The sequence below is a fragment of the Diceros bicornis genome, unplaced genomic scaffold (genome assembly GCF_020826845.1).
Source record: "Diceros bicornis minor isolate mBicDic1 unplaced genomic scaffold, mDicBic1.mat.cur scaffold_95_ctg1, whole genome shotgun sequence".
NCBI lineage: Eukaryota > Metazoa > Chordata > Mammalia > Perissodactyla > Rhinocerotidae > Diceros > Diceros bicornis.
The window spans coordinates 211,387-225,708 of NW_026691844.1; the positions used below are offsets into that span (position 1 = coordinate 211,387).

Here is a 14,322-nt window from a genome sequence, read left to right on the forward strand (position 1 = left end):
CCAGTGTCAAGTTCTCTTTGTGGAAGGTCTGCCCTCTGCTGGGCCCTGACATTCCTGCAGCCTGAGAAGGGGTGGGATGGGGGTTGGTTATGGGCTTAGGGGGCTGTTTCTGATGGACATTGGCTGTCTCCCTTCCAGGGAAATTGGGTCAACTTCCAGAAATGGTGTGACGTGAGCAGTTATGGGGAGGGTGGGGATGTGGAAATCAGAGACCTCCCCTGGCAAGACTTTCTCTGGCCTCATCCCTTGGGTCTTACATTTATTGGGAGAGTCAGATCCACAAAGCTGGGCATCCCATCACGTTGGCGGGTGCGGGAGGGGCTGGCATCAAGGACACCTTCCTGGATGAGGAACTAATTCAAGCCAACTGTGAGGACAGGCATGTCCTGAATGGAGTGGGAAGGAAGGAGGGTTCCCGAGTGAGCACAGACCCCAGACCAGATCCTCACTCCGCACAAGTTCCTGGCAGCCTTCCCCACCCAAGCCCTGTCTGCATCCTGTCCTTCCTCCCAGAAATTCAAAGTCATCCATAGGCTCCAGCTGCTCCAGCAGGCTGCAAATTCATATGACCTGGAGCCCGATGAGCGATTTGGGGCCTGGTTCCAGGCCATGGAGCCCATCAGTGTCCATGAGAGGTGAGGGGGACAGGAGTTGGGTGAGGGCAGGGCAGACTCTCTCTGATGACCAGCTCCAGAGCCTGTGGCCTGGATCGCTGATCAGCCTCAGAACTCGTAGCGTGGTGACCCATGGGGCACCAGGACTCAGCTGCTGGCAGACTCTGGGAGGGGCACCTGAGGTGTGGCTCCTGGTAGCTCACAGGTCCACTCTGTCCTGTAGCTACTGGGTCTCCTGCCGGCTGGAGCCCGCACACCAGAAGGCGAGCAAAATGCGGCTCTTCAGGAGAAAGAGGAACCGGACATCCTCCAGTTTAGGGCCGAGTGAGTGTCAGGAGCAGCAGCGACTGAATCCAGGGGCTCAGTACAGCTTCGGGCTAAGCATGGGCCTAGATCCCAGCTCCAGTGCTGACCAGGCCTGGGACAGGCCGCTCCCCTCTCCTCTCTGGGACTCGGTTGCCTCCTCTGAAATGGGTGATGCTAAATGATGCCTCCTGCATCAGGGACAAACAGGGTGCTGTTGATGGACTGAGCACTCGGCACAGGGTTTGGATAAGAGTGAAGGGGGGCAGGGAGGTGTGCCGTGAATCTCAGAGAGGCACCCCAAAATAGTCTGTTTCTTCTCTTCAGCCACCGTGCCCTTGGCGATGAGCCATAACCCTCTGGAGACCACAAGTTCAGCTCCTCCTGAGCAGCAGGGCCACTGGGACCCTCGGGGTGCACCGGGTCAGCTCTTCCCCCCCCCATCCCAAGTAAAGGAGGACATCTGACGACTTTCCCTGGTTTCCACTAAAGCCCCAGATGGAGGGCACGACCCCCCTCCAAATCCCTGACATCTCCACCCCAGGGACTGTTTATCCATTGAGGAAGAGCATTAGTATATGTTTAAGAGTAAATATCAGATTTGAATGTTGCAGTAAGTTTTGTTTCTGTCACAGCCTGGGTGTTGTGGTGTGGTTCTTTCACTTCTCATGCTCATGTAAATGAGACACAGAATCTCACATTCTGCCTTGAATTAAGAACTCATGTATGGTCAGAGCTTATGGTATGTGGGAGAAGGGAGGACGGCCAGTCCCCTCCCTGGCTACTGAATGACACTCTCAAGTCCCCCTTCCTCAGAGGACAGGTGCATTTCAGTGTGGTTCACCTGGGCCAGGAGCAGAGACAGCCCCTCAGATCTCCCTGGATGTAGAGGTTGGAGGGACTTTCCCAGGCAGAGCAACAACCACTGAAATGTGGGTGTCTTTCAAATACCACTTGCCAGGACCATGTCCGTCCCCAGGACAGCGGCTGTCTTTCTACAGCTTTCCAGGAAGAAGGAATGTTTTCTGCTTCTCCCATTGAGGTTTCTTTTGATCAAATATTGGAAGTTACCGTTTTCTAATCAGTCTCTGGATTTGCATCAACACTAAATGAGGAAAAAATGTAAAAAGATAAAAGTTTGCATGTGGAAAGGACAAGGTCAGAGGAAGACCATGTGCTGATGGAATAAGGGCCGACAGGATATCCCCATCAGGACGCCTCTAGGGCTCCCTGTTCACCCTTCGCCTAGACTGGAATCCTCCTGGGATCCTGGCCCATGCCATGGAAGTCCTTTTCCCACTTGTTTCATATCCAGAGGAAAAGATTCATGATGCAGCTTTTAAACCTACAACAGGACTTTCTTCCATAAACCTCACCACTCCCCGTGAACTAGGATTTCCAGCATCCCCTCACTTCCTTATATGATTCTTTTTGGGCAGAAATTCCCTAGAAGGCCCCCAGCCTCTCTGTCAGGTACATCGTGGCCATTCCTCCCTGGCTGGGCCTGATGGATCAGGGGTGAGCTCTGGTTTGCCAAGATAACAGACCTTAATCCTGGCCACTGAATGACCCACACTGTCCATTGCTGCCTAGGGTGACATCTGGGACCCTGGTGTTCTGAGGTCCATGGTCTCAGACAATCACTAGTTTACACACTCAGTCGTGTTGTTACTGACTTGTCCCAAAGGGGCAGCTGGGCCTGAGCGCATAGAGCACGTAGCCCCTGGGATGACTGTGTTCTTTTCCCCAGTCTGTGCTGTGGTTATGTGGATGTGTGTTACAGGGCTGTGAATCTTGCCTGTTGGGTGTTTTGAAAGATGAGGCACGAGAGCGGCAGGTATAGGAGTGGGTCCAGCAGGGGAATGCAACCCATCTTAGACAACACAGACACAACAGACACAATCTTACCAATTAAAATACTGAAACGCTTCCCACATGGGTAGTAAACAGACACTACTCTGAGCTCACCCCAAGAACCCACCCTACGACTAGGAGCTAAAGGGTTACCACCCGCCATTTTGAACAGCATGCCCTGGAAACACCCTGTAAGACAAGGGCCATTGTCTTGAATTCCTTGGTACTTCTTCCCTCTCCTTTCTGAAGGCTGCAAGTGTCACCCAGGGACGCCTTTTCAGTTCAGCCAGATGCAGAGTAGAAATCCTGGTTCCCACAGCCCAGGCCCTTCCTGCCAGGGCACTGCCATCCAGGAAAGAAAGAATTCACACCTCGGTGTAGACATGTAAACACACACAGGCATATCCCACCCAAGCATCAAGATGCATGAACTAGTAAGAGAGTAAAAGGCGCTTCAGAAACACATCAACCAATTGCAAAAAAAGGGTTTTTTAAAGATCCTGACTCCAATAAAATGCAAAACCAGGAAATCACCTTGAGAAAACTGGGGGACTTTGGATACTGACCAGATAGTTGATTATAGGAATGACACTTTTATTTTTGTGTGTGATAACATTAGTGTGTTTGTGTTCAAAAAATCCCTCATCTGTAAGAGAAACTGAAAATATTTACAGCTGAAATGATGTGCTCTCAGCCATCTCAGCTGGTTAACTCTAGCGGGGTGGGTGTGAGGATAAACGAAGCCAGATGGTATACGAGTTGACAATCTTTGAAGCAAGTGACAGGTTCACAGAGCTTGATTTTTCTCTACTCTGAGATTTACAGATTTTTGAAAACTTTCAGAACACAATTTTGATACAAATAGTATACTATTCATGTTACAATGTTACAAATTAAAACATTGATTGAAAATATAAAGGAATGCTTCTCCTTCCTGACCTAAGGAAGCTCTCTCTCAGTCTGTTCTGTGAATGACCTGATGATGCCACCAACTGTTCACTTACCACATGTTTGTGGAGTAATTCCTATGTGCTCTGTGCTGTGTGCAAGGCGAACACATTTCCACGACTCTGGATCTCGTGTGGGAAGGAAGGCAATGAGCCTGCTGCCAAGCTTCTCTACGGGGAAAATAATGCCCCCAGGGGGTGTGCTCATTTTTAAGATTCCAAAATCAAAGCTACACAGGTTTGCTAGGTAACAAACAAGAGATACTTAATTCATGATACAGAAATGACATATGTCTGAATTAACATGTGACAAAGAAGAGAAAGATTGATGGATTTTATGTTAATATTAGATGCAAAATCATAGTTCTGGCCCCTGGCCTAGTGGTTAAGTTTGGCAAGCTCTGCTTTGGCAGCCCACGTTCTGTTCACAGGTGTGGACCTACAACACTGAGTAGCTATGCTGTGGCGGTGACCCACATACTAAGTAGAGGAAGATTGGCAACAAATGTTAGCTCAGGGTGAATCTCCCTCAGCTAAAAAAAAAAAAAAATTACATGCAAAATCAGAATAATATATGGAATCAGATTTAATATATATTAAAAGATAAATCTCATTCAAGTAGGTATCATCTCTTCATTGAGTTAACACTCAATGAAAAAACAGATATAAGTTCAAAACACTAATTCCTCAGCATCAATTATCCTATCAATTTTAATATAAAAAGGAAGAAAAATCATGGTAAATAAAAACTGATGTTATCATGAAAGGTAAAGATCACGATGGACGTTACAAAGAGATGCTGTGAGAGTCAAGCCTGTCTCATGGGGAATTTCTCAACCACATCCCTCTCTTTTTTCTTCAGTACCGATGTTGCTTTCCTCACTGTGTTTTCAGGATGCCTTTCTTGGCTCCTTGCTCTCTCTGCCTCCCGGGCAATCTCGTCTGTCCTCGAGGCCACAGTCACTTCCTCCCATGCTTTTCTTCACTTTCTGTGTCTGTCTCCTGATATCTCCAAAAGATGCTCATTGCCTGCAGAGGGGCTATGAGAGACCCACACCCAAACCAGGACTCATCTCTGCCCAATATGGACACTGGCCAGGGGTGGGCTCTGGGCTGGTGTGCAGACCCCTCAGCTCCAGCCACGGCCCAGGGATTCACCTGGACCCCCCAGTGCAACCGTTTTTAAAGTATTTGTGAATCCAAAGGACTTAAGAGTTCTCCTTCACTGCTGCAGGCCTGGAGTCCCTGCAGACCCCTGTATCCACAGACTTGCTGGGGATTCTCCAAGGTCTCCTCCCATTGACTGCACATGACCTCACTGCCAGGATGGGAAGTGATTCTAGTAACTGACCTCTGGAATATACAGCTGCTCAGCCTTCAGACTGTATAGAACTTCAGTTTTCTACTTGGTTTTAGTTTCATGGTCTCATTGTTTCTACTATGAAGTTAGGACATATTTTTTGAGCTTTCTCTTTAAAAACAGAATAAAATGCAAAATTTGAACAAAGAGGAGGATGAAGACTACCATCCATGGAGAATGTTCGCAGCTCATTTGGATATTGCATCCTCTTTCTCTCCCTGGAGAAATGTGTCTCAAATCATACTGTCCATGACAATCATTGCAGAGTTTTTATAACTCAGATTGCTGGAACTCAACCCAAGTAGGTCTGGGGAGGCAACGGAGAATTTTCATTTCTAAGACGTTCCCAGCTGATGTTGATGCTGCTGATATAGGCATCACACGTTGAGAACGGGATTCTGGGACACTATCAAGCTGATGTGTCACTATCAGTGCAAATCCAGACCAACTTGCCTCCTCTGTCTTGCTTAAGAATGTTATTCTCTTCCCTTCTCTGTCATTGTCAACTATACACATGCTGGTACCCTGTAACCTACGTTATTGGGACACAGAGATCCAAGGACTCCATAACTCCTTTGAGTGTCCCATCTCTAATGAAATCACGCACTCTTCCACCCTTAGATACTCACTTCCACACCAGAGCCTGTTTTCACCCAAAATTCTCCTGCTTGCAAATCAGTAAGTCAGAAACACCACATTCCCTCCACAAATTTCCACATTTCTAGTTTTTACACAAAGAACTCTACTGTATACAACCATTCTTTAAGAAAATAGATTACTCCAGTTAGAGTATCTTAACAAGGCTCTCTTCCTTCTCTCTTCCTACTCCTCCCTATTAATCTTGGATTCTGTGGTCCATCATTTCAATAACCCACTGACAACGCTCCCTAATTCTTTACTCTCATCATATCTGCCCTGCAAGCCTCTGACTTTGGATGATTCCAAATTCCTGCCATGCCATGTTGACACCTGCACTGAGGATCGCCGCTGAAGAGAGAGCACACGAGGAGCCTGGGGGTCCCAACAGAGAATCAGCAGCAACCAATGGGCCTCCATGCATTCTCTAACGCTTCCTGAATGCTCTGTTAATTTCTTTCCATTTCTTGAGTTCCATACAACTATTTTCTCTTGACCTACTTCATATCTCACAGACAAATTGTTAACCACCACACAAGAACTATTTCACACTCTAGTCATCAGATCTAGAAATTTTCCGCATAAGCAATTCATTTATCACACTATTTTTGTTGTTTTATACAGATATTTTTCTTTCTTAGCTAAAACCATTCTGATTTTCATCTCATCTTTCCATTTCAATGACCTTATGCTTTCAATATTCGCAGTACTTTCAATCACCTCCCTACTAGGATCATGCCTCATGTTTCAAATATGCACAAATCTCTACCATCTACAAACCAATCCCTTATCCATTGTTCCTAATGCTCCTCACCCTCGATGTCCTCCCTCTCCCCCTTCTGCCAGGGACTCATTGTGAAAAGTTCACTTACATCCCAATGCCTCTGTTTCCACACTGGCAACCGATCCCATGTCCCCATTCTGTGGATGCTTCTCTTGCTAAGCTCACAGGTCATGGCTCTTACTATTCCAATGTGGCCTTTTCATTATTTGTCTGACATGTCCTGCAGTAGCATGTGACTTTGTGGCCTTCAAGTTCCTTTAGAAAGCTCATTTGTCCTTGGGATCCACCAGTGCTACACTGTCCTTCTCCTGCTCCAAACTTCCTGAGTTACTTCTTGGCTTCTCTTTATAACCAACCCACAATGCCTGATGCTTCCCAGACATCAGCCCTGCTCTGACATCTGCTGTCCACCTGCACCCTCCTACTAGGCAATCATATCCATTTCCCTGGCTTCAAATATCACTAATGAGCTAAAAATGTTCAAAGAATCAGCACAGATCTGACTCTGCCCCCCAGACCCAAGTATGTACCTGCCCACTCAGCCCATCAGTGATGACTCGACTCACAGTGTCCAGGTTCCAAATTGAAAAAAACACTTTCCCAAATAATTCACTTCTCTCTCAGTGTTCCCAAATTCACTTGTTTGTGCTAATATCCTGTCTGTCCCTGTGTGTCATTCTGGACACTCTGCCACCCCACATTCATGTCAATGAACCATCCATCCACCCTCCTGAATCCTCCTACAGATTCTTCACTTTTGAATCATTTCTAATCACCTTTCAGAAATGACACAAAATACCATTCCCACACAGTGAACTCTCCTGCTCTAGCAACCTAAATTACAAAACTCCATTTTTCCTCTTTGTTGATATTTTTTTCTACTTTACTTATATGTGCATCATCTCTTTCTTTCAATATTCAGTTCTCACTAAATGGGATACTCCATATAGACATGACTAATGTAGATTTTCTAGATGTTTCCCTCAACAGTGTTCTCATATGGCTTTGCACACAAAAAGAGCTCATATATTATATCTGTCTATCTACCTACCTACCTACCTACATAACTACCTACCTACCTATCTAATTCAAATACTAAAAGTTCACTTCCTGAAATATTTTAAACCCATCCACTTAACTACATTTATGCAAAGATATCAAGTTTTTTTGGTATACTGCAATAAATTGGCAATTACAGCTTAAGATTTCCAAATCCTCTCTCCCTGTAATCAGCCAACGAGATTCTAGTTACAGTGATCTGTTTAAAATGTAAAACTGATCAGTTCACCTTACCTTTTAAATCCTCAATTTCTGTCTTCAGCAGATATTTTTCCTGTTGTCCTATCATAATTATTAATACTACCCTTTTCATTCCTCAATATGTTCCAGTTTGGAGAGAAAACTATTTGGTCGTTCTATTTATAGAGCACCTACTACATGCAAAACTCTGGTGTAAAACCTGTGATCTACAAAAAAGCTAAACAGACTCACCGCCCCTGTTTGACCTAGTCTTAACGCGAGGAAAGACATAATAAACTGCAAAGAATTTATAACATGCCATGTGGAAATAACCACTGTGATGACCTATAGGGCAGAGAGAGAGAGTTTGAGCTTGAGTACATTTTCAAGGCTAGCTGTGTTTGTGTGTGTGTGCGCGCGTGCATGTGCTGATGCATGCTGCCAGATAGGATGAGTTGCTTTCTCCTGTGGGGTGGGGGAGCCTCCTTTGCTTTGGGAAAGTTCCTCTCTGTGCACCTACTATGGACTTTGTCATCCACGTGTATTAGTCACGGTTGTCTAGAGAAACAGAAATAGAATATATATAAACATAGAGATGTGGAGATATATTACAGGAATTGGTTCTCGAGGTTATGGAGGCAGAGAAGTCCCACAATCTGGCATCTGCAAGCTGGAGAACCAGAAAAGCTGGTGGTATAACTCAGCTGAAGTCTGAAGGCCTGAGAACCAGCACCTCTAATGTCCAAGGGCAGGAAACAATGGGCGTCCCAGGTCAGGAGGAGAGAGTGAACTCACCCTTTCTTTTCCTTTTTGTTTAAACTAATTCTTGCTCATATAACAGTATTTTTGATGTTTCATATATGAATCTAGCTTCCTTTCACATTACTCAACTTATTTACCAGTTGTAAACTTTATAAGTTATGTCCCACTCAAATAATAGATTTTCTCTTCTTCTCTAATATTACTTACCTCTTATTCTTTTGATTCTCATTTTTTCATGACTGTGCTCTCCAGTGCCACACTGAATCACAATAATGTTTGCCAGGAGCATTTTCCTCTTCTTAAGTGTAGCGTAAACACCAGATAAATTCCTTGTCAGGGCAGAGCAGGCATCTAAGAGAGAGAAAGTAAAAACGTGCAGGGGAATCACTTCTACCTGGAAGTCAACAGCCTTGCTTCTCTTGGCTGTTTGGAGCTGGAGATGCTATGACAATGTGGCCAGCTGAGAATCAGAGGATCTCTCTCTAGTCCCAGGAATTAGTCCTGGTCAAATCTCTCAACCTCTTTAGACCTCATTTTCTTCACCTGTAACATGAAGAGTTGGATGAGTCTTTTTTTTTTTTTTTTTTTTGTGAGGAGATCAGCCCTGAGCTAACATCCGCCAATCCTCCTCATTTTTTTTAGCTGAGGAAGACGGCCCTGGGCTAACATCGGTGCCCATCTTCCTCCACTTTACATGGGACGCCGCCACAGCATGGCTTACCAAGCAGTGCGTCGGTGCACGCCCGGGATCCGAACCAGCGAACCCCGGGCCGCCGCAGCGGAGCGCGCGCACTTAACCGCTTGCGCCACCGGGCCGGCCCCTGGATGAGTCTTTTTGAGTTCTGAAATCCAGTGATTCCAAGATACCCTGCATCTAGATACACTTAACAAAGATCAGAGAGAATTTTCAGTTGTCTTCTTCTGCGTCAACATTATTATCCATATCCCCACTTCGAGACATATCAAATGTCTACTTTTGCATGACACTGATAAAACAGGTTCCATACCAAATCGCTGTTCACTGGGATAACAAATCTATAGTTAATTGTTTAGAGGTAAGTATAGAGATGGGCCCTGCTGGAACCAGCAATCAGTGGGCCACAAAGTCTTGCTTTACTTTACAGCAAGGCTGTGGAAACATTCCCTAATACACCAGAATTCTTCTGTACTTTGAAAGTATGAAATAAATGGGAGCCTTGAATCCATGGTTACGAGTTAATAAGGATATGATTTTTAAAATTTTACTAATGATGCCATTTGCCTAGTATGGGGCTGTTCTCTGGTGAGTCAAGAGCAGATGTATTCAAGGCCACTTTCATTCCTTTAATAAATATTTACTCAGCGCCTACCACTTGCTGCAAGATAGCAGTGAATTACCCTAAGAACATTTATATTCTAGTAGGGTGACACAGACCGTAAACAAAGAGAGAATCTTGAGGTGATCAATAAAGTTACATATACATCAAACATTTTTCATTCTGGACTATTTTTCACCCTTTCCCTTCTTTTACTCTTTCCCAGAACTCTAAGCATGGACTTGAAAACCCAGAAAGCATGAGTCCCATGTTTCTTCTCGCAAAACCCCTCTTTCAAAGACATAGTGTTTATCATCTGAGAGTATGTCTCTTTAAGACTAAGTTCCTATGAATCAGCATTATTTCATCACTTTCTTGAGAGGACAGATAATATTATGAAGGGAAAACAAAATATCATGTGGGATTTATACTCGAAATGATGTTTCCACTCTAATTGTGTTATTTAATGTGGTGTGATTTGGGGCAAGTCGGTTACTCCTTCAGTGTCAGAGGTAATAATACCCTGAAAAGCATTCTATAGAGATTAAATGAAACAAAGTATGAGAAACTGCTTTGTAAATTGCAAAGCCATCTATTTCAGCTTATTTTTTCTAATAATATTTTCATTTATCCAATCCTTTTTGACTCTACACAACCTGCCTAGACTGAGTTTTATCATTTATTCAACCATAATAATGGGTCAAAATGGGTGAATATTAGAAATTTCATATGGTTCAACTTAATTAATAGGCCATCACAATATTTAATTTGGTTATAATCACAGTTAAATTTTTCATGTTGCCTTACCATGTGCCAGGCACATTCTAGGCATCTGACATGTATTCACTCATTTAATCCTCACAACAATGCTATGGAGACAATACTATTAACCCCTATTGTATGGATGAGGAATATTAGAGGTTATATAAACGTCTAAGGTCACACAGCTGGTACCCAGGCAGCCTACCTCCAAAGTCTCTTTTAGGGATCCATTAGAGGTTGTGGCGCTTACATTGTAAAAGGATCACCCTGGTTTCTGGTTGGCGAATGGACCAGAGGGGCCTAAGCAAGAAAGCACATGACTACTGAAATGATCCGCGCAAGCAATTCTGAATACAGGATTTCTTTCCTTTTTAAGGCTGAATAATATTCCATTGTACAGATGCCCCAGATTTTCTTCATCCTTTCACCCACAGATGCACAATTAGGTAGTTTCCATCTCTTGGCTATTGTGAATAATATTGCGGTGCATTTTGTCAAACGTTTTCCTGGCACTTAGTGAGTTTGAAAAAATTCTCCTTCTACACATTAGTTACTGTAATGAACTTCTTTCTAAATGTATAAAGTTTAAATATTTGTCATTCTACAGAAATACCTTGCCTAATCATGATTTGCGTTGTTATCAGTTCATGAATGATCGAAGATTTTTGTACAAAAACTTGTTATAATGGCTTTTTTTTTGCATGTATTCAGGAACCTTGCATAATATGGGTATTCCCTGATTCTTGATTTTTAGTAGAGTTTTCTAGTAAGCCTTTAGGATAGGAAGTATCTTCCTAGATGTGAGGCAGAGAGCAGAAAAATAATAAAGTGATTGTCATATTTAATTACATCAAAAGAAAACTGTCGTTTTGCTAAATTGTTTTTACACACTCTTTGCTTATTTGTAAGAATGGCATATATCGTTTTATTAATGAAAAGAAAATTCAGTAAACAATTTTAACATAAAACAACATCTATTGAGAAATTATATGAAAATTTTAGCAATATGCTGTCATCAGTTTCCTCATCTGCAAAATGGAGATAGATAATACCATCTTCCTATGGGTTGCTGTGAAAATACTCAAGAGTAATGTATGTCAAATACCTATCACCATGTTGGTTGGAAAGTGATGCCCCACTCATTTTTCTACCAGGATGATGAGAGCTTTTTTTATGCTTGAAGTTGGTAGTTTTCAAAATATGTTCTACTGTTGTAAAGTGAATCCTTTTTACAAATTATTTGTAGAGTTAGATGATCACTTTGGAATACAAATTCGGGCTCCCCTGTGTGTGTATGTGTGTGTGTGTGTGTGTGTGTGTGTGTCTATACGCACATCTCTCAAATAATACTTCAAGCCTTATAATGAAATCTACCTTCCCCATTCTTGACTCTGGTTCCAAAAACAACTTCTTTAATTTTCTGGTTGAAAATCTGTATTTCTATATTAGCTACTCATACACTTTTTCATTTTTCATCTTTTGACTATTTATAGTTTCTTTCTTCTCTGAAACAATCAGCATGAAGAGTTCTTACATACATTAAAAACATAATTCCCCTTGCCCAATATAACTATTTAATGAATTAGGATAAATCAAAATTCAATGTCTACTGTTTTATGACATAAGTGTTTACCATTTTATAGCATACAAATCTTATCCAGAGATGTGCTACATCAGATATTATGAACACATTTTCTTTCTCACTTTGTCCTTTGACCTTTTAAATGGTAAAATTCCCTTATTTCTTTGTTGTCTTCCTATGGATTCATCACTGGTTCATCTCCTTCCACCAGAAATTTAAATCTCTTTTCAGTAACTTCTGACGCATGAGACAATTCATGGGCTTCAGGTTTTGCTTGGGGACCTCCCTCTTGGGCTTGAACATATACACAGGCCCACATATACACAGTATGTCTGGAAGGATAGAGGAGAAAAGGATGTTTATCTCTGTGCAAAAGGACTGGGACACAGTGGTAGAGTGAGAATATTTTAGTGACTTTGCACCACTATTTGAAGTTTTCCTATACGTGTATCTACGACGAAGTGGCCTCCCTCCCCCCAGATTTTTAAAATTAAAATAGCGTTATATCCTTATCTACTGGCTTGGCACAGCAAGTTGTAGAGAAATGTGAATATATGATCCAATTTTTTAACGAAATTAAGAACAGCAAACACGCACAAAAAATTTATAATTCTAAATATGGGCACATCATTCTATGAGGCTGTGTAAATGTGGGAAAGGAATGAAGAAAAGCTGTTCAACATCCAGCTACCTGTACAGTCTAGGGGTTCACGTAAAGCCCCGCCTCCAGCCCCGCCCCTGGAGCTGATTTCCTCCCACTGTGAAGTCGGCCAGACTTATTCCAGCCCCACCCCCGCCTCTTCCCGCCCCTGGAACTGGTCTCCGCACAAAGCTCGGGCCTGGCTCCGCCCACAGCCTGGTCCCGCCCCTTGCCCCGCCCGCCCCTTTGTCGCCGCCCACAGCCCCGCCTCTAGAGCTGGTTTCCACCCACAGCCCCGCCCCTAGGCCTGGTCCCTGTCCCTGGTGCTGACCTAGCCCGCGGCCCGGCCTCGCATTAACTCTAGAAACTAGACACCTCCCCCGAGGCTGGGGTGCGCGGCCCCGCCCTGCCCCGCCCCCTGCTCCGCCCCCCACGCCGCCTCAACCCAGAGCCCCCAAACGTCCGTCCTCCCAGAACGCCCGCCCGAGACCGGAAGCGGAAGCGCGGGCGGCGCCGTGGATGGAGCGGGAGGTCTGCGCGGTGTGTCCAGTCTTCTCGGCGCGGACCGCATTCCCGTGGACCTTCGGCCGAAGGGGCGAGGCGCGGTGAGCGGCGGGCGGTCCCGGCTCCGGTCGCGGTCGAGGGAGGGGCCTGGGCCGCGGCAGCCCCGTCACGGCCCGGCGTCCCTCCGTCCCCCCGGAGCCCCGTTTCCCCGGGCTGTTCGCTCAGGGCGCCCGAGGCTGCTGTTCCTCCCGGCTCCGGGCGCCGCCGGCCCCTCCTCAGAGTCCCCGTCACCGTCCTCCGTGTGATTTTGTCCCCAGGGGGCTTATCCGCGTCTGGAGGCCGTGTTTGGGTTGTTACTAATGGGGGCGCTCCTGGCATCTAGAGGGGGAGGCAGGGATGCTGCTCAGCGTCCTCCAGGGCCCAGGACGGCCGGACAGAGAATCATCCGGCCTCAAATGTCAGTGGTGCCGAGGTTGGGAAACCTGTTCCAGGGCCTGAAAATCTCCCGAGCCCTGAATGAAGTGTGGGAAATGTTTACAAGTCAGCGAGTCACTTACAGGGTCCCTAAATGACAAACTTGTTTAAAGGGTCCGGGGTCACCAAAAAGTCTCTGTCCAGCCAAGTGAGTTGAGCGACACAAGTGCACACAGCACGAAGCTGCTTCCTCCCATCTTGGGGAGCAGGTGACTGGATAGGAATCGGGAAAATCCAGTTTCAGCCAACAGTTACAGTTAAATCAGTAAATACAAAAAAGAAAAGTGAATTGGGTGGCCTTTCCATCCAACACCCTATAAAAGGCCTCAAAAGCTTGTTTGCACTTTTTTTCCCCCGTCAGACATGAAAAGCATCCGTGGAGCTCAAGATTGAGGTGAAAGCAGGCTCAGAGTCCACCTGTCCTCGCTGATCCATGGATTTCTGTGTGACCAGGTGAGTACCCTGTGGACCTGGTACCAACACGTTCCGGCAGCCTCCGCTGTGCAGAAGACCTGCTAGTGGGCTTTCCTGGGCTCAGGTTGTCACCACATGGACACTGAGAGTGA

General features: G+C 45.0%; 1 long non-coding RNA gene across 1 annotated transcript; it reads left to right on the plus strand.

The window, feature by feature from the left end:
* Positions 1–548: 548 nt before the first annotated feature.
* On the plus strand, positions 549–1,340 carry LOC131403888 (uncharacterized). The gene is made up of 3 exons (XR_009219627.1): positions 549–635; positions 838–938; positions 1,245–1,340. It is a non-coding gene; the product is annotated as an uncharacterized LOC131403888 (long non-coding RNA).
* Positions 1,341–14,322: the final 12,982 nt, after the last annotated feature.